The sequence below is a fragment of the Scyliorhinus torazame genome, chromosome 13 (assembly GCF_047496885.1).
Source record: "Scyliorhinus torazame isolate Kashiwa2021f chromosome 13, sScyTor2.1, whole genome shotgun sequence".
Classification (NCBI taxonomy): Eukaryota; Metazoa; Chordata; class Chondrichthyes; order Carcharhiniformes; family Scyliorhinidae; genus Scyliorhinus; species Scyliorhinus torazame.
Window position 1 is genome coordinate 143,717,567 of NC_092719.1, and position 27,505 is coordinate 143,745,071.

General features: G+C 48.1%; 1 long non-coding RNA gene across 1 annotated transcript in view; it reads right to left on the reverse strand.

Annotated features, from left to right (window-relative positions):
* Positions 1-2,320: 2,320 nt before the first annotated feature.
* LOC140387732 (uncharacterized) overlaps positions 2,321-27,505 on the reverse strand; it is a 131,831-nt gene continuing 106,646 nt past the window's right edge. Inside the window, exons 2-3 of the long non-coding RNA XR_011933982.1 lie at positions 2,547-2,632; positions 2,321-2,446 (exon numbers count right to left, since the gene is read on the reverse strand). This is a non-coding gene — a long non-coding RNA (uncharacterized lncRNA). The remainder of the gene's footprint in view (positions 2,447-2,546; positions 2,633-27,505) is intronic.

Here is a 27,505-nt window from a genome sequence, read left to right on the forward strand (position 1 = left end):
ATGTTAATAAGGAAAGATTAAGGTTTACTTATAGAATATTGTATCTGTGAGGATGATTGATGTTGATAGTTGTTAAGATGTTTACTGTGGGTTTATAAAGTGTTAACTGGTTTTATAAATAAACATTGTTTTAATTTAAAGGTACTGTAGATTTTTGTTGCATCACACCTGCAGAGTGGGCCCGTGTGCTCCCCATAATCACATCTATTAAAAGTTATGGGTCAGGTGGACTCTATGATACACTTTGGGGTTCTCTAAACCCTGGCCCATAATACTCTGCAGAGCACCTTTACACTCCAATGGCATGCAGGCGCACACACCGACAACTGGAAAGAACTACGGATACAATATGAAACCAGACTGTTTACTGTTACAAAGCATAAGCACTCATCATGTTTTTGCTCCTTGTTGCTTTGTAGTTTGGTTGAGACCGGGTCAGCAAGTTTGAATTCCTTTGAATTCACAGAATTGTGCTGGACATGAAATATGTAATTGTGGAATGTTGACATCACGCTCTTTAGGTCAAGTGGTGCTGCATTTGTTCTTTTTCATGTTATTTTGAAGTGGTTTGTGGTCAGTGTCCAATTTGACATTACTTCCACAAATGGGTGGAATTTGCACCACCTCACAATCATCAACATAATCTCTTCATGCATGTAATTCTTCTGTGGTTTTACCTGTACATGAGAGTTATTAGCCACATACTGGTCATCTCAGAGCCTTTGGTCAGTTGCAATCCAGCCTGTGATGCATAACATTGATGTAAACTCATTTGAAAGCCGTTAAGATGAACACAACCATGTCTTGGCAAAGAGAATCTAAGTTAACCGTCTGAAGGGTAGATGATATGGTGATGACTTATAGGAGCATCTGCCAGGAATCAGGAAGTGTCCATTTGAGCTCTCAAAGAGAGCTGGGCAGTTAGTAGAGTAAATCAGCGTGAATTGTCAACAAGCTTGTGTCACAAAATCTATTCGTCAAGTTTGCTATTTCATGTGAATGACAAAGACATGGGGCTCGATTCTCCGTCCTGTCACGCTAGATTTCTGGTTCAGCACGCCGGCGGGATGCTCCGTTTTGCCGGCTGGTTAACGGGGTTTCCCATTCTGGACAGCCCCACGCCGTCGAGAAACCCCTGGGCTGCCGGCAAAACAGAGCATCCCGACGGCAGAGAATCTAGCCCCTGGAGTTCTGTCACAGAAACTGGTCATTGTTGGGGAGTAGAGGGCTGGAATAGCATGCAATACTTGCCACATGGCACATAGTAAGACACAGCTGTATATCCACCAACTGGTGCGCCATTAAAAAACACAATGGGAGCTCAATAATCAGAAATTGAATAAGGAAGTGCGATAGGAGAAAAGCTGACTATAAAACTGAAATATTTGCAGATGTTTGGTGACTGAAGATAACAAGGTGAGCACCAAGTTTAAGAAGTTGTTCCTATCTAAATATTTATGGCAGAACTGTGTGCCTGCTGGCTTCCTCTGTCTCATACATTTATCGTGGGCCTGGTTTCCCAGCTTAGGGTGGAGAAAGGCTTTGGGAATCAGAAGCACAAAGGGACTTAGGAGTCTTCCTAGTTCAGGATTCTCTTTTTTTTAAATACATTTAGAGTACCCAATTATTTTTTCCAATTAAGGGGCAATTTAGTGTGGCCAATCCACCTAACTTGCACATCTTTGGGTTGTGGGGGTGAAACCCATGCAGACATAGGGAGAACGTGCAAACTCCACACGGACAGTGACCCAGGGTCAGGATTCGAACCCAGGTCCTCAGCGCCGTAGGCAGCAATGCTAACCACTGTGCCACCGTGGTGCCCTGTTCAGGATTCTCTTAACGTTAATATGCAGGTTCAGTTGGCAGTTAAGTAGGCAAATGCAATGTTAGCATTCATTTCGAGAGGGCTAGAATACAAGAGCAAGGATGTACTGCTGAGGCTGTGTAAGGCTCTGGTCAGATCCCATTTGGAATATTGTGAGCAGTTTGGGACCCCGTTTCTAAGGAAGGATGTGCTGGCCTTGGAGGGGGTCCAGAGGAGGTTCACAAGAATGATCCTGGGAATGAAGGGTTGTCATATGAGGAACGATTGAGGACTCTGGGTCTGTACTCGATGGAGTTCAGGAAGATGAGGAGGTGTGTCTCATTGAAACTTACAGAATACTGAGAGGCCGAGATAGAGTGGACGTGGAGAGAATGTTTCCACTGATAGGAGAAACTAGAACCCGAGGGCACAGCCTCAGATTGAAGGGATGATCCTTTAAAACTGAATTGAGGAGGAATTTCTTCAGCCAGAGGGTGGTGAATCTGTGGAACTCTTTGCCGCAGAAGACTGTGAAGGCCAAATCACTGTGTGTCTTTAAGACAGAGATAGATTGGTAGTTGATCAACGAGGGGATCAGGGATTGTGGGGAACAGGCAGGAGAATGGCCGTCGGCTGGAAGACCTGAGGGAGAATGAATATGAGGTCAGTGGGAGGGATGGGTCAGTCAGAATGGCAATAAAAACTCACGTGTGAGTCACGGGTGGGGCCCATGGATCCTCACCTCTGTGGCGTGCGCCGACCTCCGCGTTGGTGACCGCTCCGTCCTCGGCCACTGCCCAGGCCCTTTCCTCGAAGGTCTTGAGTATCCTGCGGAGACACAGAGAGGGCATCGTTAGCCACACCTGTGGCTCACATTGGAGGGGGGGGGGGGGTTTGAAGGGATGCTTGTCATGTTGGGGGGGGGGGGGTGGGGGGTGAAGGGTGGGTTGGGTTGGGTAAATAGAGGGTTGGGGGGCTGGTCGCATTGGGGGGCAGGGGTTTTGGGGGGCGGTGTCAACTCGTCTCTGCTGCCCGGTGTAGGCCGTTGACCTTCTTGTAGTACTGGAAGCCAGTCCTCCTAGTCACAATTCCCGAGCTGGCAGCCTCTGCCACTTTTTCCAAAGCGGCACTGGCTGCCCTGCGGCTCACCCTCCAGACCTCAGGGGAACAGGCTTCCTGACCTTCACGGCATCTTGGAGCCTCCCCAGGTCCATGTCTCCAAACCTTGGGGCTGATGGCTGTGAGCTGAATGGGGTTGGCTATGCAAGTGTCTTTAAGTGCTGCCCAACCTTGTTACAGGGGGGTGGTGAGCGCAGTCCCGGCGAATCGGTTGGTGAGCCTTCATTTGCGGCATGAAGCCTGTGGGGCCTCGTTAAGTGGACCAATTAACGTTGCATAGAGGGGGGCTCCTTGTGTGGCGGGCCGGTCCTTCTCGCTCTGGCTTGGCCCGAGTGTCGTCGCCTCATGGTCCTGCCGGCTCAGCCACTTGCTTCTCCTGGCTTTACCCATTTCTCATCTCCTTTCGGCCTCCAAGTTGCTGTTACTCGGTCTCTCTGTTTGCGTTGGTGTTGGATGAGGTGCGGGGATACTTTTTTCTCTGTATTAATGGACCATTTCAGGTAAAAGAGCCTAATTTCGGGTTTGAGAGAGGAGAGCCACCTGATGTGCGACTATTCAGCACATCTCCATCACCATAAGTCTCTATGCAGTATCATAGAATTTTTTATAGAATCATAGAATTTACAGTGCAGAAGGAGGCCATTCGGCCTTACAGTACTATGTAATTAGAGTGTGACCTATTTTAACTAAAATAGTGGGCAGAATTTAATGGTCATGGCAGTGCTAAAAAGGAGGTCCCCCTCGCCCCTCCCCCCAGCTGCTGGTTGAATACCAGTGGCAACTTGAAGGCCTCAATTGGCCACCGAATGGAAAGGCTGCCTTCAACATTTATGGGATGGGAAAGAGAGTATCACATCCCTAACACCCAGCTCGCCTTCAGGGCGAGCATTAAATTCAATCTTGAATTTACTACTGTTGAAGTACTGCTGGAAATTTTGGTTGCTTTGTTTTTTGAGAGCTTTTCCAAGATTGGAATCCCATTAGTGACCAAATCCTTTTTGATTTTTTTCAAAGTTCCTGATGTGTTAGGCAGGTAGGTTCGATGTGGACTGCACTCGATGCAGGGAAGCTAGAAACAGACGTCTAACACTGGAGAAGATCCAACACTGTTTTATTCAATGATAGAACTGATATACATATTCAGCTGTGGGTCGACACTATACTGAACTGATTGGAGACCTTGTAGTAGCCTGACCAGACATACTAGCTACCGCATGGTGTTTGCACTTGCTAGCTTGTGGACTCTGACTGTTTCAGTGGCTGGGTCCCGAGAGAGCGGGAAACCTAGTGCCCTCTGGCTTTATAGTGGTAGTGTCCTGTCTGGTGATTGGCTGCACTGTGTTGTGTGCTTACTGGTCATCCTGTGTGTCAGTCACTGCCTGTCTGCATCTCATATACATGAGTGGATATTATGACAATTGTATCGCCTTTCCGCCTTGGAGCAATCTCGTCAGTAAAGTCCAATTTGCTCCTGATTATCAGAAGTTGTTCTTCTGTTTCTTTGGATTGGAAACTAGTTCGACCTTTTAGGAGCTGCTTCAAGACCATAAGCAGACTGTGTACGTTCAAAATTTGAAATGCTATAAGCACTTTGTCATGGCTGAATCTTCGGTTTGTCTCAGCATATTGTAGCAGTCCCAAAGCTTAAAATATCATTCAGCTAACACCCTGATTGCTTTGAGTCCAGTACTTCATGTACTCTCTGTTGGAATGCTTTTGACACAGATCAGATTCTAAATGACATGCATTGTTTAATGTTGGCGGAAAATAGATGTTTGTATGTGATGCCTTACAACCAACGCAGAAACAGAAAACCCAGGACCTCCATCGTCTCGGCATTTTCTGCTTTCTACATTTTCTACCTTATTATTGTTACTTGCCACGCACTGAAACCACCATTCACATCACTATACTGGCTGAGCATGTTTACATGTAATGTCTTGGTAATTTGGTCTGTAGTTACAGTTCTTGTCACCCAGTCCAGTTCCACACAATCTTCCTTACCAAGGATCAATTGAATTCCACTTGGAATTTCAAAGCATATTCTTCCTTCAGAGTGTCCACTTTCCTTTGTCTGCCTACATTTGTTGAAAAAAACACTTTTAACAATTGCCCAATTAATTTACCTTGAGAGATGTGTCGTTACATTAGTATTTAGTGAATGCAGACTTAGCATGTAATTCCAACCATCTTAAGAACATCAACATGCAAAGAATAGTATTGCTAGTTTTGCTAGTTGGCATAATTTGATGATGTGGGGCATGATTTGTCTTTCAAAAAGTCATTAGTCATCATCATGAAAGTCCAATAGGTAATAATTTGAGGCATCCTGTCCGTGTCCCATTTGTAAGCGACCAAGAAGGTCTCAATTACTCCTTGGCAAAGACAAACCCAAGTTAACAATCACACATGGCACATAATAAGATGCAATTGTGTTTCCACCAACAGGTGAGTCATTTGAAAATCCAATGGGAGCTTAATAATCTGCAGTTGAATAAGAGAGTGCGATAGTAAAAATATTGAATGTAAAATGGAGATATTTGCTCCCCAAGCAAAGTTGGCAAGTTTACTGTTTAGATTATTTGGGGTTTTGATTACCTCAGTAGTTTTGGGTAGATGATTTTGTAGCTAAGTAGTTGGTGATTGAAGATAACAAAGTGAGCACTATGTTTAAGAAATCGCTTCTATCTAAATATTTATGGTAGAACCGTGTGCCTGCTGGGTTCTTCTGTCTCGTGCATTTATGGTGGGCCTGGTTTCCTTGCTTTAGGCTATATGTTCTCATTGAGTACCCTGCCCAGACTTTAAACTCCTTCTTGTAAGTTGCCATCTACAGATCCTCCTACAGGCATGTGGTGTTCACAGCAGCTACTTAGAGCAGTGGCATTTTCTCAATATTGAACTATACACTGAACCTTCCCACCACTATGTCATGTGTTTTTACTTTGATCATCTGTCAGGTTGAATAATGCAAATGTATCTTCCATGTAAATCAGTGTCTAACTTCCATTATATATACTAGTTCTGGTATACAGTAATAAATACTGCACCCAACACTTTTTTCCAACTAGACCATTACTAAGGCTTGAATCAAATGATGTTGTTTCACTGAAACAGCTATAGGTAGTTTTGTTTGACACTTGAGTCCCAACTCAGGACCTAATCATAGTATTTCACCTACAGAGCACATGCCTTTCACTTTCCAACCTGGTTTTGTTTTGTATTTCTTTAAGAACACTTGGCAGGTTCGATTAACAGCTTGATTTTCTCTCCAGTGGATAACGTCTGTCTTATCATAGGATCCTTACAGTGCAGAAGGAAGACATTCAACCTATCGAGTCCACACTGACCCTCCAAAATAGTACCCTATCTCGGTTCACCCTTCCATACTATCAGTGGAACCCCATAAACCCACCTTACCTTTGGACACTAAGGGCAATTTTTTAGCATGTCAAATCAACCTAACCTGCACCTCCTATGGACTTCGCAGAGAAGAATAGTTTTCAGTGGTCTACCCACACAATTGGCAAACAACGGGAAGTCATCATGGGAAAGGTCCCTGGCTTTATTACAAGGATAATAAGTCAATCATAAAACAGGTAAATCTGATGGATCATTCGAAAAACAGATAAACCCATTATGCAGGTTATATAAATCTCAGGTGATAGTGGTGCTTCACAGCTTAGATTGGAGCAAAATGTGGAAGAAGCAGAGTAGGTTTGGACTCATTTCTGAATTTTTATTGAATCCAGTGTAAACCAAATCCTTTCCTTCTCTTAACTAACCCCGTCGCTGTCATGAATCTGCCTGGAGACAGCATAGATAGTATTCAAAGGGTCTCAGTTAATATGCATCTCTCCCTGTAACAAAATTAGAACAGCAATTTAGATAATAATCAAATGTGAAAAGCTTATGGAAGAGGAACAGATAGTAGATGATTGGGAAGGTCCCTCAGATATGCATACGTTAATGTATAGTCAAGGAAGTTGATAGGGGCAGACAGCCGAATTCACAAAAGGCATAATGTAAGGACAACAAAGGTATAATTTACCAGTCCCCGAGAAGGCAGTTACCATCTAGTAGTCTCAGAATGTGGACAAGCCAGTTTACAGCTACCAAGCCTGAAGGCCAAGTTTACATCAAACGAGTCTCTAAGTCCTAGAGCCAAGGCAGTGCAGTAAACCTTTGTAACAGCAGTTTTAAAATATCTTTGCTGGATCACGAAAAAGACGGTTTCCAAATTTGAGTATCATCCCTGGATTACACTGTAACTATTGTTGGTTATTCCATTTGGATGTTGTTTGGGAAACAGATTTCAAGTATTGTAGATATATTTTGTAACAATGGATACATTCTATAGAAACCGTGTGCGTTTAGTAATTCATACATCTTAATTGCATTAGAGTAGAGTAGGCTTGTTTGTGTGCATTTTCCTTTTCTTGCCTTTAATAAATAGTCTTTAATAATTGTTAGATGACGACTGGGATGTTTATTCTCACTGGGGTTTCACTTGTCTCCTCACACCAAAAATAAATAAAACCATACACCCCCATCTTGGTGTTCCAAGATGGGATAACATCGGGGATAACATCAGCGTGCTTCATAACACCAACCCCCCCCCCCCCCCACCACCCTTCACCCTTCCCCCATTCAGCATCTGGTTTCTTGTTGCTTTAGTAGGATCTTCACCCAGTTTTATTTTTGCATTTCTCCTTTGTCCCAGTCCCATACAATTAAACCCCCATCCCCTTTGCGCTACTGTGCCCACTGATGCAAAGTGTGTGCGTGTTCTCAGATTATTGCCAGACAGTTGTCCTGTTGAAAAGATGCAGTCGAACTGGAGCAGATTCAATCAATCCATTGATGTAAAAGCCTAAGCCTGGATTATGCCAATGGCCTCAGCATAACCTTGGCATCACCCCAACAAGCTGCTTATGATATACTTCCTGTGATGAGATACTACTGCTGCAACTGGCCACATATCAGTGAGTGAGATAAATACTCTTGCTGCAGAGAGTCTCTTTAGTGGTTAGCTGAATAAACTGAAAATGTTTTCATCCTTTAATGGCTATAAAGCTCCTTAGATCACATTTATTTTTGTTTTAACAGATCATGTATCACTCCTTCGACTCAATGGAAATATCCCTTCCTCTCTTCTAATGATTCCCACATTCAGTTATCTTAATGTTATTTGATCAATTTCTGGTCAATATCTTTTTCCCCTCACCAGGATTTCTCTAACTTTATATTGCATTCTGCCTGGCAGACCGATCAGCTGCCCGCACACCAGCATCCTAGTTTAATATTTTAACCCCTTTAATGCCCGAACATTGTACAGAATGTATACATTTTAATACATGTATACTACTTAGACAATGGCTTTGCAACTTAATGTGGTCAATGACATGACATAGGCACATAATGCTTGTGTCTTTTTACACATTGGCTCCAATCTCCTCCACCCTCCTCTGCATGCCTGTCCGTCTCCTCCACCCTCCTCTGCATGTCTGTCAGTCTCCTCCACCCTCCTCTGCATGTCTGTCAGTCTCCTAAACCCTCCTCTGCATGTCTGTCAGTCTCCTCCACCCTCCTCTGCATGTCTGTCAGTCTCCTCCACCCTCCTCTGCATGTCTGTCAGTCTCCTCCACCCTCCTCTGCATGTCTGTCAGTCTCCTCCACCCTCCTCTGCATGTCTGTCAGTCTCCTCCACCCTCCTCTGCATGTCTGTCAGTCTCCTCCACCCTCCTCTGCATGTCTGTCAGTCTCTTCCACCCTCCTCTGCATGTCTGTCAGTCTCCTCCACCCTCCTCTGCATGTCTGTCAGTCTCTGCTTGTTTAAAGGTAGTCTCAAAAAACATTTGGCCACGGTTTGGTAATCCCCTCATCCATGTCTCACATTCATTTTCCTGCCAACTTCTTTTTCTGAAGTCTCTTGGGGCAAATCTTTGCATTGAAGGTGCTATATAAATGCAAGTTTTTGTTTGAATTTGCAATTCATTATATATTTTTATTCATTTATGGGATGTGGACGTCGCTGGTTAGTCCAGCATTTATTGCCCATCCCGAGTTGTCCTTCAGAAGGTGGTGGTGAGCTGCCTTCTTGAACCGCTGCAATCCTGGAGGTGAAAGTACTCCCACTGTGCTGTTAGGGAGGGAGTTCCAGGCTGTTGCCCCAACGACAGTGAAGGAATGGCGATATATTTCCAAGTCAGGATGGTGAGTGACTTGGAGGAGAACCTCCAGGTGGTGGGGTCCCAGGTATCTGCTACTCTTGTCCTTCTAGATGGTAGTAGTCATAGGTTTGGAATGTGCTGCCTAAGGAACCTTGGTGAGTTCCTGCAGTGTATCTTGCAGATGGTATACACAGCTGCGATTGTTTGACGTTGGTGGAGGATTTGAATGCTTGTGGAAGGGGGATCAATCAAGCTTTGTCCTGGATGGTGTCCAGCTTCTTGAGTGCTGTTGGTGCTGCACTCATCCAGGCAAGTAGAGAGTATTCCATTACACTCCTGACTTGTGCCTTGCAGAAAGTGGACAGGTTTTGGGGGGTCAGAAGGTGAGTTACTCGCCGTAGGATTCCTAGGCTTTGACCTGCCCTGATAGCCACAGTATTAATGTGGCTAGTGATGCACTATCAATTACAACGAGCCGAGGGTAGAGAGTAATCGAGCCTTTATTAAGCAGAGATGTGTTGCGTCCTTCAGCTGCTGCCGAAATGGCTGCAGCTCGGTGAGCGCACACTTTTATACTCTGCCTACTGGGCGGAGACAGCAGGCAGGGATCTACCCCCGTACCTGTAGTACAGGAGCCTTACTGTACCACATTTTGCACCACATAGCCAAGGATGGCTAAGCGATTGGTGCTGAACGCGCATTTCTCCTTGTTACGCGTGAGGTTCAGGAGTTTGGCAGTGTGGAGAAATTTGCGAAGGCTAGCGTTGTGGTCCTGCTGGTCATGGCGGGAGATAGTGACGTTATCGAGGTACGTGAAGGTGGCCCGCAGTCCATACCGGTCAACCATTCGGTCCATCTCCCGTTGGAAGACCGAGACCCCATTAGTGACGCCGAAGGGAACCCTAAGGAAGTGGTTAAGGTGGCCGTCTGCTTCGAACGCATGTATTAGCGGTCCGCCTTTCGGATGGGGAGCTGGTGGTAGGCAGATTTCAGGTCCACTGTCGAGAAGACCCGGTACTGTGCAATCTGATTGACCATATCAGATATGCAGGGGAGGGGGTACGCGTCGAGCTGCGTGTACCGATTGATGGTCTGACTGTAGTCAATGACCATCCTGTGTTTCTCCCCAGTCTTTACGACTACCACTGGGGCTCTCCAGGAGCTGTTGCTGGCCTCGGTAATACCTTCCCGCAGTAGCCGCTGGACCTCCGACCTGATGAAGGTCCTGTCCTGGGCACTGTACCGTCTGCTCCTGGTGGCGATAGGCTTGCAATCCGGCGTGAGGTTTGCAAACAGGGAGGGAGGGTCGGCCTTAAGGGTCATGAGGCCGCATACGGTGAGGGGTGGTAGGGGTCCACCGAATTTTAGAGTTAGACTTTGGAAGTTGCACTGGAAGTCCAGGCCGAGTAGCAAGGCAGCGCAGAGGTTGGGGAGGACGTAGAGCCGTAAGATGGCGGCGCCCATGGGCCACACGTGGGCTGCGGGGATAGAAATGGCGGCGCCCATGGGTCGCATGTCGTGGGTGTAGGAACAGTGGACAGGAGGTGCCTGGCGTAGAGTTTGTTGATACGCCGGATGTAGTTCTCTTTCAGAAGTGCCATGGCCTCAGTGTAGTTGGGCGCATCCCGGATAAGGGGAAAAATATCGGAGCTCAACCTTATGTACAGGATCTGGAGTTTCTGTGCTTCTGAGGGTTGTTCTGTCGCTGATCCGATGTAGGCTTCAAAGCAAGCTAGCCAGTGGTCGAAGGCCGACGTGGTGTTGCCTGCTTGAGGGTGCAGCTGCAGGCGATCTGGCTTGTTGCATAGGTCCATCACTGTAAAATCACTGCTTAATAAATTGATGTACTATCAATTATGATGAGACGAGAGTAGGGAATAATCAAGGCTTTATTAAGTAGAGATGTGTTTCCTCCTGCAGCTGCTGCCGAAATGGCTGCAGCTCGGTGAGCACACACATTTATACTCCGCCTACTGGGCAGAGCCAGCAGGCAGGGATCTACCCCCGGACCTGTAGTACAGGAGCCTTACCGTATTACCTCTCATATACGTATTATACAAACAGTGGTGACTACCACAGCTAGCCCAGTTCAGTTTCTGATCAATGGTAAGCCCCAGGATGTTGATTGTGGGGGCAGCACGGTAGCACAGTGGTTAGCACTGTGGCTTCAGAGCGCCAGGATCCCAGATTCGATTCCCAGCTTGGGTCACTATCTGTGCGGGGTCTGCACATTCTCCCATGTCTGCGTGGGTCTCTTCTGGGTGCTCCGGTTTCCTCCCACAAGTCCCGAAAGACATGCTGTTAGGTAATTTGGACATTCTGAATTCTCCCTCTGTGTACCGAACAGGCGCCGGAATGTGACTTGGGGCTTTTCACAGTAACTTCATTGCAATGTAAGCCTAACTGTGACAATAAAGATTATTACTATTACTATTCAGCAATGGTAATGCCATTGAATGTCAAGGGACGGTGGTTAGATCCTCTCTTGCAGGAGATGGTCATTGCCTGGCACTTGTGTGGCGTGACTGTAACTTGCCACTTGTCAGCCCAAGCCTGGATATTGTCCAGGTCTTGTTGCATTTGGACATGGACTGCTTCATTATCTGAGGAGTCGCGAATGGTGCTCAACACTGTGCATTCATCCGCAAACATCTCAAATTCTGACCCTATGATGGAAGGGAGGTCATTGATGAAGCAGCTGAAGATGGTTGGGCCTAGGACACTATCCTGAGGAACTCCTGCAGTGATGTCCTGGAATTGAGATTATTCACCTCCAACCACCACAACCACCTTCCTTTGTGCCAGGTATGACTCGAACCATTGGAGAGTTTTCCCCCTGATTCCCATTGTCTCTAGTTTAGCTACGGCTCCTTGATGCCATACTTGGCCAAATGCTGCCTTGATGTCAAGGGCAGTCACTCTCGCCTCATCTCTGGCATTCAGCTCTTTTGTCCATGTTGGAACCAAAGCTGTACTGAGGTCAGGAGCTGAGTGACCCTGGCAGAACCCAAACTGAGTGTCCTGAGCAGGTTATTGCTGAGTAAGTGCCACTTGATAGCACTGTTGATGACTCCTTCCATCACTTTGCTGATGATGGAGAGTAAACTGATAGGGTGGGAATTGGCTGGGTTGGATTTGTCCTGTTTCTTGTGTACAGGACACACCTGGGCAATTTTACACATTGCCGGGTAGCTGCAGATGTTGTAGCTGTACTGGAACAGCTTGGCTAGGTGTGCGGCCAGTTCTGGAGCACAAGTCTTCAGTACAATTGCCGGGATATTGTCAGGGCCCGTAGCCTTTGCAGTATCCAGTGCCTTCTGCCGTTTCTTGATATCACGTGGAGTGAATCATATTGGATGAAGACTGATCTCTGTGATGCTAGGGACCTTCGGTGGAGATCGAGATGGATCATTTGGCTGAAGATTGTTGCAAATGCCTCAGGCTTGTCTTTTGCACATATGTGCTGGGCTCCTCCATCATTGAGGATAGGGCTATTTATGGAGCCTCCTCCACCAGTGACTTATTTAATTGTCCACCACCATTCACGGCTGGATATGCAGGACTACAGAGCTTAGATCTGGGGCATTCATTGTGCAATCACTTAGCACTGTCTATTACTGCACACAGTGCTATCTGCACACAAATCAATTGAAGTTTTTCATCTAGAGAATATCCCTTAAAATGTTGGTATCATCAAGTACACATTTATATAAAATGTAAATGATAAATTTTGTCACTGAAGTGTCCTTTCTGATTCTTTAAAATGAGGTTTTTAAGGGTCTCCCAGAGCTCCTGATCAGCAGTTAAGGTGAAATAATCTGGAGAGTTTGGCCCCACTTTCCCTCCAAATGATCCCACCCCTCCAGACTCATAAATCCATCTCCAGCTGGGATTCTCATGTTCTCTTAAACCCTGATGACTTGTCTAGTTTCTCCAGGCAGAAGATCAGTTTATGGTTGATGGAGTCCCCCCTCCCAGACGGTGCCTTGCTCCAGGTGGAAGAGGATGTCGTCCAATGGGGACATCTGACCCCTGCTAAGAAGCTCAAAGAATGTGCTGGATGGTGCTGATGATCAATGATACAGAGTCCTGTCCCTTGGGACAAATCCACCAATCACCCCTGGGCTGCAGAAAATGCTGTTACTTTTGGGAAAAATACAGAATCCATTGGTAAGCATCTCAACTTTCAATTTCTTTGCACATGTACAGAGAACAAAGAACAATATAGCACAGGAACAGGCCCTCCAAGCCTGCGCCGATCATGTGTCCTATCTAGACCAAGCGCCTGTACCCTTCTATACCCCTTGTGTTCATGTGTCTATCCAGAAAAGCCTTGTGGATAGCACAATTGCTTCACAGCTCCAGGGTCCCAGGTTCAATTCCGGCTTGGGTCACTGTCTATGCGGAGTCTGCACATCCTCCCCGTGTCTGCGTGGGTTTCCTCCGGGTGCTCCGGTTTCCTCCCACAGTCCAAAGATGTGCAGGTTAGGTGGATTGGCCATGATAAATTGCCCTTAGTGTCCAAAATTGCCCTTAGTGTTGGGTGGGGTTACTGGGTTATGGGGATAGGGTGGCGGTGTTGACCTTGGGTAGGGTGCTCTTTCCAAGAGCCGGTGCAGACTCGATGGGTCGAATGGCCTCCTTCTGCACAGTAAATTCTATGATAATAATGTAACTGCCTCAACCACCTCACTTGGCAGTGCATTCCAGGCCACCACCCTCTGTGTAAAAAAACTTCCCCTGCACATCTCCACTGAACCTTTCCCCCCCTCACCTTGAACTTGTGCCCCCTTGTAATTGTCATTTCTGCCCTGGGGAAAAGCCTCCAACTGTTCACCCTATCTATACCCCTCATAATTTTATAAACTTCTATCAGGTTGCCTCTCAGCCTCCGCCTCTCTGGGGAAAACAATCCCAGTTTATTCAATCTCACCTCATAACTAATACCTCCATATCAGGCAACATCCTGGTAAACCTTTTCTGTACTCTCTCCAAAGCCTCCACGTCCTCCTGGTAGTGCGGTAACCAGAATTGGACACTGTATTCCAAATGTGGCCTAACCAACGCTCTATATAATGTAACATAATTTTTGAGCTTTTATACTCGATAGCCCGTCCTATGAAGGCAAGCATGCCATATGCTTTCTTTAACACCATGTCCACCTGTGCTGCCACTTTTAAGGATCTGTGGACCTGCAAGCCCAGATCTCTCTGTGTCTCTATGCTCCTGATGGTTCTGCCATTTTATTTTATAGCTCTGACCTGAATTGGATCCACCAAAATGCATCACCTCGCATTTGTCCGGGTTAAATTCCACCTGCCATTTCTTTGCCCAATTTTGCAGCCCATCTATATCCTGTTGTATTCTCTGACAATCTTCTTCACTATCCGCAACTTCTGTAATCTTAGTATTATCCACAAACTTGCTAATCTAACCAGCTAAATTTTCTTCCAAGGCATTTATATATATTATAAAGAACAGAGATCCCAGTACTGATCCCTGTGGAACACCACTAGTTACAGGCCTCCATTCAGAAAAACACTCTTCCCTTACCCTCTGTCTTCTATGGCCAAGCCAGTTTTGGATCCATCCAGCTAGTTCACCCCTGACCCCATGTGATCTAATCTTTTACACCATCCTGCCATGAGGGACAATAATCAACTTAAAAAATGGTTTGTTGCTTGCAATAGGCTTTAAATCCACCGTTACTCAATTTATCCTGTGTACCCCCAGAGATGATTCCTGTATCTCCAGGGGCACAGGTACTCTTCCCCAGATTGCCAGCATATTGCATTCACCCCAGTTAAAGAAAGTATGAACAAACTCCTAAATCTGCAACAAAATACTGCGGGCACTGGAAAGCCCAAATAAAAAGAAGGATACTGGGAATTCTCAGCAGCTCAGGTAGCCTCTATGGTGAGAGAAGCAAAGTTAATAATTAGGATTTTAACCTTGAAGAGTGTGTGGATTTGGGTGAAGGGTGTGGTTAAAATTGGTGAAAATAGAAGCGTGGTTGTAAGCTGATTTTAATTCACCGATTTTGGGGTTTAATTCAGATGTGCTTGGTTGCCTTTGTGTCCACAGAGGTATGTTATTGATTATAGTACAAAAATGAGTATATTCCAACAGTATTTTAACTGGTAGTTAAATGTAACAGCATGCCAGTGTTTTCCAACTTTCCTGAAATTTGCCAGTGAAACCAAGGCAGGAAAACTGAATCGTAACTATGGGCCTCATCGAGAGCCAGGCAAAGAATAGCAATAAATAATTAGGATTGACAGCTGCTTCCTTACCTCCTGGGGAAGGATTTGTTGAGCACATTTGTGATGAGAGGCTAATTTGTGCACTTTGGAGATGTTGAGACTCAGAAAAGGATGGTTGCCACCTTGTGTCTTAGATTGGTTCCTCAGATAAGGAGCAAGATGACTATTGCAGCCACAACAAAGTATTGGCTAAGTTGTTGGCGGGGAGGATGGAGGAGTGTGTCCCTGGGGTGGTGGCAGAAGATCAAACAGGCTTCATGAAGGGCAGGCAGTTCGTGAGTAATGACGGCTGTTGAATGTGGTGATGAATCCATCTGGGGCTCTGTTACCGGAGATGGTGGTGTCCATGGACGCGGAGAAGGCATTTGATCGGGTGGAATGACGGTACTTGTTTGAGGTTTTGGGAAGATTTGGGTTTGGCTGAGATTTGTGGCATGGATGCGGTTGCTGTATATGGCACCAAGGGCGAGGGTGAGGACGAATGATATGAGTTCACAAAGCTTTGACTTACACAGTGGTACTAGGCAGGGGTGCCCGCTGTCGCCGCTGCTGTTTGCGGTGGCCATAGAGCCATTGGCGATGGCTCTCAGGGGGTTGGCAGAGTGGCAGGTGATAATGAGGGGACAGAGGGAGCATCGGGTGTCGCTCTATGCCGATGACCTCTTGTATGTTTCGGATCCGTTGGAGAGTATGGGAAGGATTATGGACCTGTTGGGGAGGTTTGGAGGGTTCTCAGGGTACAAGCTGAATGTAGGCAAAAGCAAGGTATTCCCGGTGAATGAGCTGGGAAAGCGGGCTAATTTAGGGGGATGCCATTTACAGTAACGAGGGCTAGGTTTAGGTATTTGGGGATCCAGGTAGCGAGGGAATGGACGGGGCTCCATAAGTGGAACTTAACAAAGCTGGTGGAGGAGCCTAGGGATGACCTTAAGAGGTGGGATACACTGCACTTAACACTGGCGGGGAGGGTCCAAGTGGTGAAAATGAATATTCTGCCGAGGTTCTCGTTTATCTTTCAAGCTCTCCCGATCTTTATACCAAAGGCCTTTTTTCAGAAAGTGGACAAGCTCATTTCTGACTTTGTATAGGCGGGGAAGGTGCCGAAGGTGGGAGGACTCTGCAACAGAGGCAGAGGCAGCAGGGGGGGTTGGTGTTGCCGAATCTGTCATTATTATTGGGCAGCGAATGTGGACAAGGTGCGGTGGTGGTTGGAAGGAGAAGGGGTAGAGTGGGTTAGGATGGAGGAGGAATCTTGTAAGGGGTCTAGTTTGAGGGTTATGGTGATGGCAGCATTGCCAATGGCTCTGAGTACGTATTCAGGGAGCCCAGTGATGCAGTCCATGGTGAAGATATGGAATCAGCTGAGTAGGCATTTTAGGGTGGAAGGGATGTCGGTGCTAACGCTGCTGTGCGAGAATCATGGGTTTGAGCCGGGGGGGATGGATAGTGTATACAGGAGGTGGCGGGAAGTGGGGCTGGTCAAGGTGAGGGATCTGTATTTGGAGGAAGGGTTTGCCAGTCTGGAGGAGCTGAGGGAGAGGGCAGAGCAGCCGAGGGGGAGTGAGTACAGGCATCTGCAGGTTAGGAACTTTGCGCGAAAGGTCTTGAGGGGGTTCCCTAGTTTGTCGGGATACACCCTGCTGGAGCGACTGCTGCTTCTGGGTCTGGAAGGGGAGGGAAGAATTGGGGATATATACAAGTGGCTGGGGAGCAGGGAGGCGAGCGGGTGGTGAAGAACAAGGAGAAATGGGAAGCGGAGTTGGGAGGGGAGATCAATTGGGGCGTATGGAGTGAGGCATTGTGTAGGGTAAATGGGACCTCCTCTTGTGCAAGGATGAGCCTGATACAGTTTAAGGTTCTGCACAGGGTGCATATGATTTGGGCGAGAATGAGTGGGTTCTTTCAGGGGGTAGCAGATGAGTGTGAGAGGTGTGGGCGGGGGCCAGCGAATCACACGCACATGTTTTGGAGTTGTGAAAAATTGGGAAGATTCTGAGCGGGAGTGTTCGTGGTCATAGCCAGGATAGTGGAGGAGGAGGTGGACCCGGACCCTTTGATGCCGATCTTTAGGGTTTCAGACAAGCCGGAACTCATGGAGAGGACGAAGGCCGATGTCTTGGCCTTCGCCTCTCTGATTGCATGGCAGCGAAATTTGCTGGAGTGGCGGTCAGCATCGCCACCAAGGGTAGCGGCTTGGTTGGGTGACCTGTACGACTTCTGGGATTAGCGAAGATAAAGTATGAGTTAAGGGGCTCATCAGGGTGATTTGAGAAAAGGCGGGGCATATTTGTTACCGTATTTGAGGGGCTGTTTGTCGTGGTGGGGGTGAAAAGGGGAGAAATCTGTACAGACTGTATAGTTGATTGCTGGGAAGTCTGTTTCCCGGGGTGTTTATTCGCTGTAACCTGTTTTGATACATGGTTGTAATTAAATACATTTTTTAAAAAAAATTGCAGCCACAAGACACTGCTGTGAAGAATGCAACAGAAAGGAGAGCAACAGAGGGGTCAAACTGTAAGAAAGCATGAGCCGTATCACAAGGTGTACAAGCAGAGGCGCAGCTTCGCAGTAAAACTACGCATCTCGAGGCCGAGGTTCCCGTGTCAGGTGGTGGTAGACATTTTCATTCTCCTAAATCCAGCTGTCTACTGGATCTGGTGGTCACGTATTTGATGATATAATTCTTTTTAAAAATAAATTTAGAGTACACAGTTTTTTTTTTCCAAGTAAGGGGCAATTTTAGTGTAGCCAATCCACCTAACCTGCACATCTTTGGATTGTGAGGTTGAAATCCAAGCAGACATGAGGAGAATGTGCAAACTCCACATGGAGAGTGAGCCGGGGCCGGGATCGAACTCGGGTCCACAGTGCTGTGGGCAGAAGTGCTAACCACTGCCCCAACGTGCCGACCTTCTGATATCATTCTTAAACATGCTTTTAATCTCCTTTTATACCTGTCATGAGAATATCACTTTAAGAAATGTTTGTCTGCTCACGTTACTGCAGTGACAGTATGTCAGAGTGTGGGTGGAGACTGAGCTCTGGCTGCGGTTTGTTATGGGTGTCCATAGCTCAGGATGGCAGATTTGCCGGTAAGTATCGATTCACTCACTGGTACCATGTGGTGTTGGGTGCTCTGAGGTACAGGTGAACCAACACGGTTGCGATTGGTACAATGCAGTTTTATTCCAACTAGTTATTTATACATCTGACTTGGTACTCAGCACGTGGTGACTGTGTGTGTGTCTTGTTAATGAGGCCTTGTCCTGTCTCCATATGGACTGGCCAGCAGGTGTCATGTTTCTTGTTTTATACTGTGTCTGCTCTTGTCTGTGATTGGCTGTCGTGTTATGTGTGCTAATTGGTCTGTTGGTCTGTCTATCATGATGTGTGTGTTGTGATGTGTGTTTGAATATCATGACAAGTCGCATTGGTGAGATTGCGCCTGTATTTAACCGCACGTAGTCCCACAAATGAATCTCAACATGCCTGGCTCCCTCAGCGTCTGATTTGTCCAACTGATGCCTCAGCTGCTCGCTGCTAATGAGGGGAAGCTGCTTTTAAACACCCCCTCACTACTCACTCCCAGTCAACAATTGGGGATGGCAGTGGGAGACCTGCTCCTTGCTTTAGTGATGCAGACCTGGCCAGGCCTCTTGACACCATTGATGAGAGGTGGGGCAACCTGTTCCCCCGAGGGGAGAACCAGCAGCATGGTCAGCAGTGCCACCTGGGAGGCAGTGGCAGCTGCAGTAAGTGCGGGCAGTATGACAAGGAGGACCGCTGTCCATTGTTGGAAGAGAAAAATGGCCTCCAATGAGCTGCAAGGGTAAGTTACCACCTCTCTCCTGGAATCAGTTCTGCCTACCACCTCTCAATTTCCCAAACCACCTGCAATCTACCACATCATCCACCCAATCCACTGGCTGGCACCTCACATCCTCCCCACATCCGATCTTTAAGCTTGTTCCTTTCCTCAGAACCCCCTGGCACCCACCAGCTCATCCCCTTCATGTCTGGGTACAGCGCCCACACATGCCACCTGCTATAGACCCCCTGACGCATCAAGCGTGTGGCTCACAATGCTCTGTCTTTGTCCTCGCAGGAGAAAGTAGCCCATAATAAGAGGGAAAGGGCAAAGACTGAGGGGGGGGGGAGTCCCAGATGTCCGGGGGGGGGGGGGGGGGGAGAGTCCCGGATGTCCGTGTCTTCACTTCCTATGAGGAACGGGCCCTGAAAATCGCGGGGTTGCCTGAGGAGAGAGAAGTCACTGACAGCGAGATCGTCCTGCACCAGAGTGGTGAGGATCAACTGCCCATTCACCCAGGTGACCTGTTTCATGTGAGTTGTTGAGGTCTCAAAAAGGTATCCTTCCCTTTCACTGTCCACATGTCCATTGTCTTGCAAGATCACCATCTGGTAGGGCCGGGTCATCTAGAGTCACTACCCCCGTCACCCAAGAGACCACCTCGGAGGAGAGCTCTGAGGAGCACACCGACAATACAAAGAACAAAGAAATGTACAGCACAGGAACAGGCCCTTCGGCCCTCCAAGCCCGTGCCGACCATGCTGCCCGACAAAACTACAATCTTCTACACTTCCTGGGTCCGTATCCCTCTATTCCCATCCTATTCATGTATTTGTCAAGATGCCCCTTATATGTCACTATCGTCCCTGCTTCCACCACCTCCTCCGGTAGCGAGTTCCAGGCACCCACTACCCTCTGCGTAAAAAACTTGCCTTGTGCATCTACTCTAAACCTTGCCCCTCTCACCTTAAACCTATGCCCCCTAGTAATTGACCCCTCTACCCTGGGGAAAAGCCTCTGACTATCCACTCTGTCTATGCCCCTCATAATTTTGTAGACCTCTATCAGGTCTCCCCTCAACCTCCTTCGTTCCAGTGAGAACAAACCGAATTTATTCAACCGCTCCTCATAGCTAATGCCCTCCATACCAGGCAACATTCTGGTAAATCTCTTCTGCACCCTCTCTAAAGCCTCCACATCCTTCTGGTAGTGTGGCGACCAGAATTGAACACTATACTCCAAGTGTGGCCTAACTAAGATTCGAAACAGCTGCAACATGACTTGCCAATTCTTATACTCAATGCCCCGGCCAATGAAGGCAAGCATGCCATATGCCTTCTTGACTACCTTCTCCACCTGTGTTGCCCCTTTCACTGACCTGTGGACCTGTACTCCTAGATCTCTTTGACTTTCAATGCTCTTGAGGGTTCTACCATTCACTGTATATTCCCTACCTGCATTAGACCTTCCAAAATGCATTACCGCACATTTGTCCGGATTAAACTCCATCTGCCAAGTCTCCAAACAATCTAAATCCTGCTGTATCCTCTGACAGTCCTCATTGCTATCCACAATTCCACCAACCTTTGTGTCGTCTGCAAACTTACTAATCAGACCAGTTACATTTTCCTCCAAATCATTTATATATACTACAAAGAGCAAAGGTCCCAGCACTGATCCCTGTGGAACACCACTGGTCACAGCCCTCCAATTAGAAAAGCATCCTTCCATTGCTACTCTCTGCCTTCTATGACCTAGCCAGTTCTGTATCCACCTTGCCAGCTCACCCCTGATCCCGTGTGACTTCACCTTTTGTACTAGTCTACCATGAGGGACCTTGTCAAAGGCCTTACTGAAGTCCATATAGACAACATCCACTGCCCTACCTGCATCAATCATCTTAGTGACCTCCTCGAAAAACTCTATCAAGTTAGTGAGACACGACCTCCCCTTCACAAAACCATGCTGCTTCTCACTAATACGTCCATTTGCTTCCAAATGGGAGTAGACCCTGTCTCAAAGAATTCTCTCCAGTAATTTCCCTACCACTGAAGTAAGGCTCACCGGCCTGTAGTTCCCTGGATTATCCTTGCTACCCTTCTTAAACAGAGGAACAACATTGGCTATTCTCCAGTCCTCCGGGACATCCCCTGAAGACAGTGAGGATCCAAAGATTTCTGTCAAGGCCTCAGCAATTTCCTCTCCAGCCTCCTTCAGTATTCTGGGGTAGATCCCATCAGGCCCTGGGGACTTATCTACCTTAATATTTTTTAAGACACCCAACACCTCGTCTTTTTGGATCTCAATGTGACCCTGGCTATCTACACACCCTTCTCCAGACTCAACATCTACCAATTTCTTCTCTTTGGTGAATACTGATGCAAAGTATTCATTTAGTACCTCGCCCATTTCCTCTGGCTCCACACATAGATTCCCTTGCCCATCCTTCAGTGGGCCAACCCTTTCCCTGGCTACCCTCTTGCTTTTTATGTACGTGTAAAAAGCCTTGGGATTTTCCTTAACCCTATTTGCCAATGACTTTTCGTGACCCCTTCTAGCCCTCCTGACTCCTTGCTTAAGTTCCTTCCTACTTTCCTTATATTCCACGCAGGCTTCGTCTGTTCCCAGCCTTTTAGCCCTGACAAATGCCTCCTTTTTCTTTTTGACGAGGCCTACAATATCTCTCGTTATCCAAGGTTCCCGAAAATTGCCGTATTTATCCTTCTTCCTCACAGGAACATGCCGGTCCTGAATTCCTTTCAACTGCCACTTGAAAGCCTCCCACATGTCAGATGTTGATTTGCCCTCAAACATCCGCCCCCAATCTATGTTCTTCAGTTCCCGCCTAATTTTGTTATAATTAGCCTTCCCCCAATTTAGCACATTCATCCTAGGACCACTCTTATCCTTGTCCACCAGTACTTTAAAACTTACTGAATTGTGGTCACTGTTACCAAAATGCTCCCCTACTGAAACATCTACCACCTGGCCGGGCTCATTCTCCAATACCAGGTCCAGTACCGCCCCTTCCCTAGTTGGACTGTCTACATATTGTTTTAAGAAGCCCTCCTGGATGCTCCTTACAAACTCCGCCCCGTCTAAGCCCCTGGCACTAAGTGAATCCCAGTCAATATTGGGGAAGTTGAAGTCTCCCATCATCACAACCCTGTTGTTTTTACTCTTTTCCAAAATCTGTCTACCTATCTGCTCCTCTATCTCCCGCTGGCTGTTGGGAGGCCTGTAGTAAACCCCCAACATTGTGACTGCACCCTTCTTATTCCTGATCTCTACCCATATAGCCTCACTGCCCTCTGAGGTGTCCTCCCGCAGTACAGCTGTGATATTCTCCCGAACCAGTAGCGCAACTCCGCCTCCCCTTTTACATCCCCCTCTATCCCGCCTGAAACATCTAAATCCTGGAACGTTTAGCTGCCAATCCTGCCCTTCCCTCAAGCAGGTCTCTGTAATGGCAACAACATCATAGTTCCAAGTACTAATCCAAGCTCTAAGTTCATCTGCCTTACCCGTAATACTTCTTGCATTAAAACATATGCACTTCAGGCCACCAGACCCGCTGTGTTCAGCAACTTCTCCCTGTCTGCTCTGCCTCAGAGCCCCACTGTCCCTATTCCCTAGTTCTCCCTCAATGCTCTCACCTTCTGACCTCTTGCTCCCGTGCCCACCCCCCTGCCATACTAGTTTAAATGATTCACAGCTTTCACCCGCACCCTCAACCAACGCGGAAACACACACCTCGGTGGGCAACATTAGTGGACAAGCTTTGGGGGCACTTTCTGGTGAGCACCACACAGTTGCTGATGCACATCAGGTGGAGACAGGAACATCCAAGGAAGACAGCAGTTGGAGGTTTGCTGGATCCCTGGATCTGCCAAGCCTCTGAACAAGGTTCTCCCAGAGCCTTTGCAGGAGAGGGTGTCAACAACATTCCATCGACTGCAAGGCCGATTGGAGGAGTCCCAAAGCCTTCAGGCGCAGGAGATGGTGCCAGTAATGTGCAGCACCAAGGCCAACACTGCTAGGGTAGCGACCACAGTGAAAAACCTGGAGCACGACTTCCGCACCTTGAATGGTTGTGTCCAAGGCATGGCTCAGTCTATGATGGCTCAGGGCCTCGACGTCATGTCCCAGTCATAGAGGGACATGCCCCAGATGCAGGTAGACATTGCTGAGGTGCTCCAGAGCATGGCCCAGTCACTGAGGATCAACGCTAAGGGCGTTGGCACCATGGTGCAGACAATGGGGAGTCTCCAGGACTGGCAGAGCCAGAGGACTCCGAATTGGGGTGGGAAAATGGGGTGAGGGAGAATTATGAGGAGGTGGATAATGAAATTGAAATTAATACAAATTAGGCTCAATGAAATTCTCGCCATTTTTGGGTGAGATCCGGAGCTTGCCATTGAGAGCTAGTCGAGTGAATTGCAAATGGAATCTCGATTTTGCCCTCTCCCACTATTGACCTGGCGCTCCCTGACCCATGCCGGGCGCAATGCGGTGGCTGAACTACCTCCTTATCTCTGTTTCTTCTCTCCATTGAGCATCTTCATCAGCCTGTCTGACCTTATTAGCAGCACTTCTATTTTATAAAATCATAGAATCACTACAGTGCAGAAGGAGGCCATTTGGCCCATTGAGTCTGCACCAGCCCTTGGACGAGCACCCTATTTAAGCCTAAGCATCCACCCTATCCCCATAACCCAGTAGCTCTATACCATAACTCAGTAACCCTACCTAACCATTGGACACTAAGGGGCAATTTAGCATGGCCAGTCGACCTAACCTACACACCTTTGGACTGTGGGAGCATCCGGAGGAAACTCACGTAGACACGGGGAGAGAGTGCAAACCCAACACAGACAGTCACCCGAGGCCAGAATTTAACCCGGGTTCCTGGAGCTGTGAGGCACCAGTGCTAACCACTGTGCCGCCCATATTATTATCCTTTATTTTGAAGTTCTGTTGTCAAGTATGTCATGTGCTTTTCCCTTCCTGGAATATATCATGATTCCATGAGGAGCAAAGGTATCCTCATCTCGCACATGTTGTTCTCATTTGAAGCTGTACTTCGTATTAGGCACTCTCTGTGTCAATACTGATTAAACATTAACCAGTAAATCCCAAAGTAGCACAAGGTTGAAATCTCATGACTTCCGGTGGCGTTTGCGAGCGGGTCGGCCGCATTGAGAAGAGCTCCCGCCGGTGGCCACTTTTTGCGGCGCTTTTGGGGGTTTCCCCGATTCTTTGATCTCCCCCCCGATTATTGGCGGCCTTTGGGGCCGTCCTGGATAGCAAGCGGGGCCGGTTTGAAAGCCGCCGAGGAACCCCGCACGGGTGGCAGGCGACTGGTGCTGAGGAGTCGGGCCCAGCGCGTGCGGAGGTCGGAGCAGCGGGGGCGGAGCTAAACGGCGGCCGAGGCGGCAGGCCCGAAGCCAGGGCGCGATGTAGGTGAGACGTCCCACATCGGATGGTTCCGCCTAGAATGTGGTGAGAAGATTTAAGTCCGGTCCCAGGAAAATTCTAGAGGAAGACAAAAAAGAAGAGAAAGAAATTTAAAGAAATTTGGTGAAGTTTTTTTTCCCCCCTTTTTTTTGAAAAATTAAGAAGGAAAATAAGGGGGAAAAAAAGATTGAAGAAGGAAAGAAGGGTGGAAAAATAAGGAAAAATAATAAGCCATTACAGGATGCAAAGAGCAGCATCGAAGAAGGGAGAAAACGCGGGCTCGCCGTTGAATGAGAGGACCAGCAAAAGTGCTGACAAGATGGCGGATGCCGGACCGCATGGTGGGGCCGCACTACATACAGTGGAGAACATGACCAAGGTGATGGCGGTGGAGCTGGAAAAGCAGTTTGCGAGGCATATGGCGGCTTTGAGGAAGGAGACGGCGGTCGCATTGAAATCATTGGTGGAGGAGGCAATCGCCCCGGTGAGTATAGCTGTGGCAAAGACATCGGCTGAGGTGAGAGAGCAGGGCGAGAAGATGAAGGACGTGGAGAAGGCCGTGTCGCAGCACAGCGACCAGTTCACCTCGATGGGGGACGAGCTGCGAAGGGTGGTGGATGTCAACAGAGGACTCCGAGCAAAGCTCGAGGACTTGGCAAACTGCTCGAGGCGGCACTATCTGAGAATTGTGGGCTTGCCCAAAGGGGCAGAGGGTCCAAGGCCAACAGAGTACTTCACAAAGAAGTTGGCAGAGCTGATGGGGAAGGGTGAGAAGCCCTCCCAGTACGAACTGGACTGAGCCCATCGGTCATTAAGGCCAAAGCCCAAAGTGAATGAGCCGCCAAGGGCAGTAATTATCTGTTTCCATAAGTACTGCATGAAGGAGTAGGTGTTAAGCTGGGCGAAGCAGAAGCGCGAGGTGCAGTGGGATGGTGCTGGAGTTCGGATCTACCAGGACCTGACGGTGGAGTTGGCAAAAAGATGCGCAGCGTTTGGGCGAGTGAAGGCGTCACTGTACAAAAAGGGGGTGCGATTTGGTATGGTATACCCGGCGAAGCTGAGGGTGACGTATGATTTCGAGACAGCGGAGGCAGCTGAGGCGTTCGTGAGGGCAGAAGGATTGGGACAGATGTGAGGAGTTGAACTGGAAAAGAGACTGCGGACTGTGATTGAGGAGCTGGAAAATGTACAAATGCTATAACTTTCTTTTTACTGATGTGTATTGTAATTTACTTCTCTTCACATTGTTACAGAGTTCAAGTTATTGGTTGGGTTGATTGGCATTCTGTGTTGCGACGGTTATATCTTATTTTAGTGAATTGTATGGTTTGGATTGTTGGGACTGGGTGGGAGGGGACGGTATATCTTGGCGGGGGAAGCCACCCGTGCTAGCTAACTGAAGTCGACTAGTGAACAGAGGTGAGGAGAGAGGAGGGCTGCAGACATTGGAGCCTGGTTAGCAGGTTTCGATGGGCCTACGAGGCGAGCGAGGGGGGGGGGGGGGGGTGGAGGGGAGGAATTGATGCTGGGAGATGTATTTTCGAGATGAAATGTAGGGGGGGTTTTGGGAGGGGGGGAAAGGGGTTCAATGTTAATTATGGATATGGGCGGGTCAGGCTCATGGGGCAGGGCCCGGTGGTATGTTGATGGTGGATAAAAAGGGTGGGAGGGTGAGAGATCCCCAGTTAGGAAAGTCACGAGGAACGTGAGGGGGTTAGGAGGTCCGGTCAAGAGGTTAAGGGTGCTTGCGCATCTTAAAAGTTTGAAAGCCGATGTAGCAATGCTGCAGGAGACTCACTTGAGGGTGAAGGACCAGGTGAGACTTAAAATGGGCTGGGTTAGTCAGGTGTTTCACTCCCTTTTGACGGAAGGGCTCGAGGGTTGGTGGTAATGGTCAACAAAAGAGTACGCTTCCAGATGGAGAAGGTGGTGGCAGATCAGGGGAGTAGATATGTGATTGTGACAGGGGCGCTGGAGGGGAGGTTAGTGGAGCTGTTAAGTGTATACGGCCCCAATTGGGACGATGTGGGATTCGCGAGGAAGGTGTTTGGGGCTATTCCCGACTTGGACACACACAAATTGATAGTGGAGGGGACTGGAACTTGGTGCAGGAGCCAAGGTTGGACAGGTCACGGCCACACTCGCTGGTCCCATCGGAGGGGGGGGGGGGGGGGGGGGGGGGCGAAGGCGCTGGCTGGGCTAATGGTGGAAATGGGAGGGGTGGACCCTTGGAGGTTTCCGCACCCAAGGGAACGGGAGTACTCATTTTTCTCAGCAGTCCATAAGGTATACGTGCGGATCGCCTTTTTCGTGGTGGGGAAGGCTTTGCTGGCTGGGGTTAAGGGGTCACAATACGCAGCAATTGCAGTGTCAGATCATGCTCCGCATTGGGTGGATATGGTACTGGGAAAGGGGGTAGCGCAGAGGCTGGGGTGGAAATTAGATGTGGGACTTTTGGGGGGCCAAGTGTTCTGTGACAGAATTGAAAAGGTAATTAAGGAATATGCAGGTTTCAACTGTACGGGTGAGGTGTCGAAGGCAGTTGTCTGGGAGGCTCTAAAGGCGGTGGTGAGGGGTGAGGTGATTTTGTTTAAGGCCAGGGTGGACAAAGAGGAGAGGTTGGAGCAGAGGCAGAGGGTAATAGATTAGATGTTGTAGTTAGATAGGAGTTATGCAGAAGATGGGGACCCAGCGAAGCTGGAAAAGAGGAAGGAACTACAGGAGAGCTTTGACCGGTTATCTACCAGGAAGGCGGTGCGCCAACTGAGACGAGCAAGGGGTGCAGTTTACGAACATGGAGATATGTTAGCAGGTCAGCTCCGGAGAGAAGCAGCGGCAAGGGAAATTGTTCAGGTGAAGGATAGGGCAGGGAAGTTGGTGG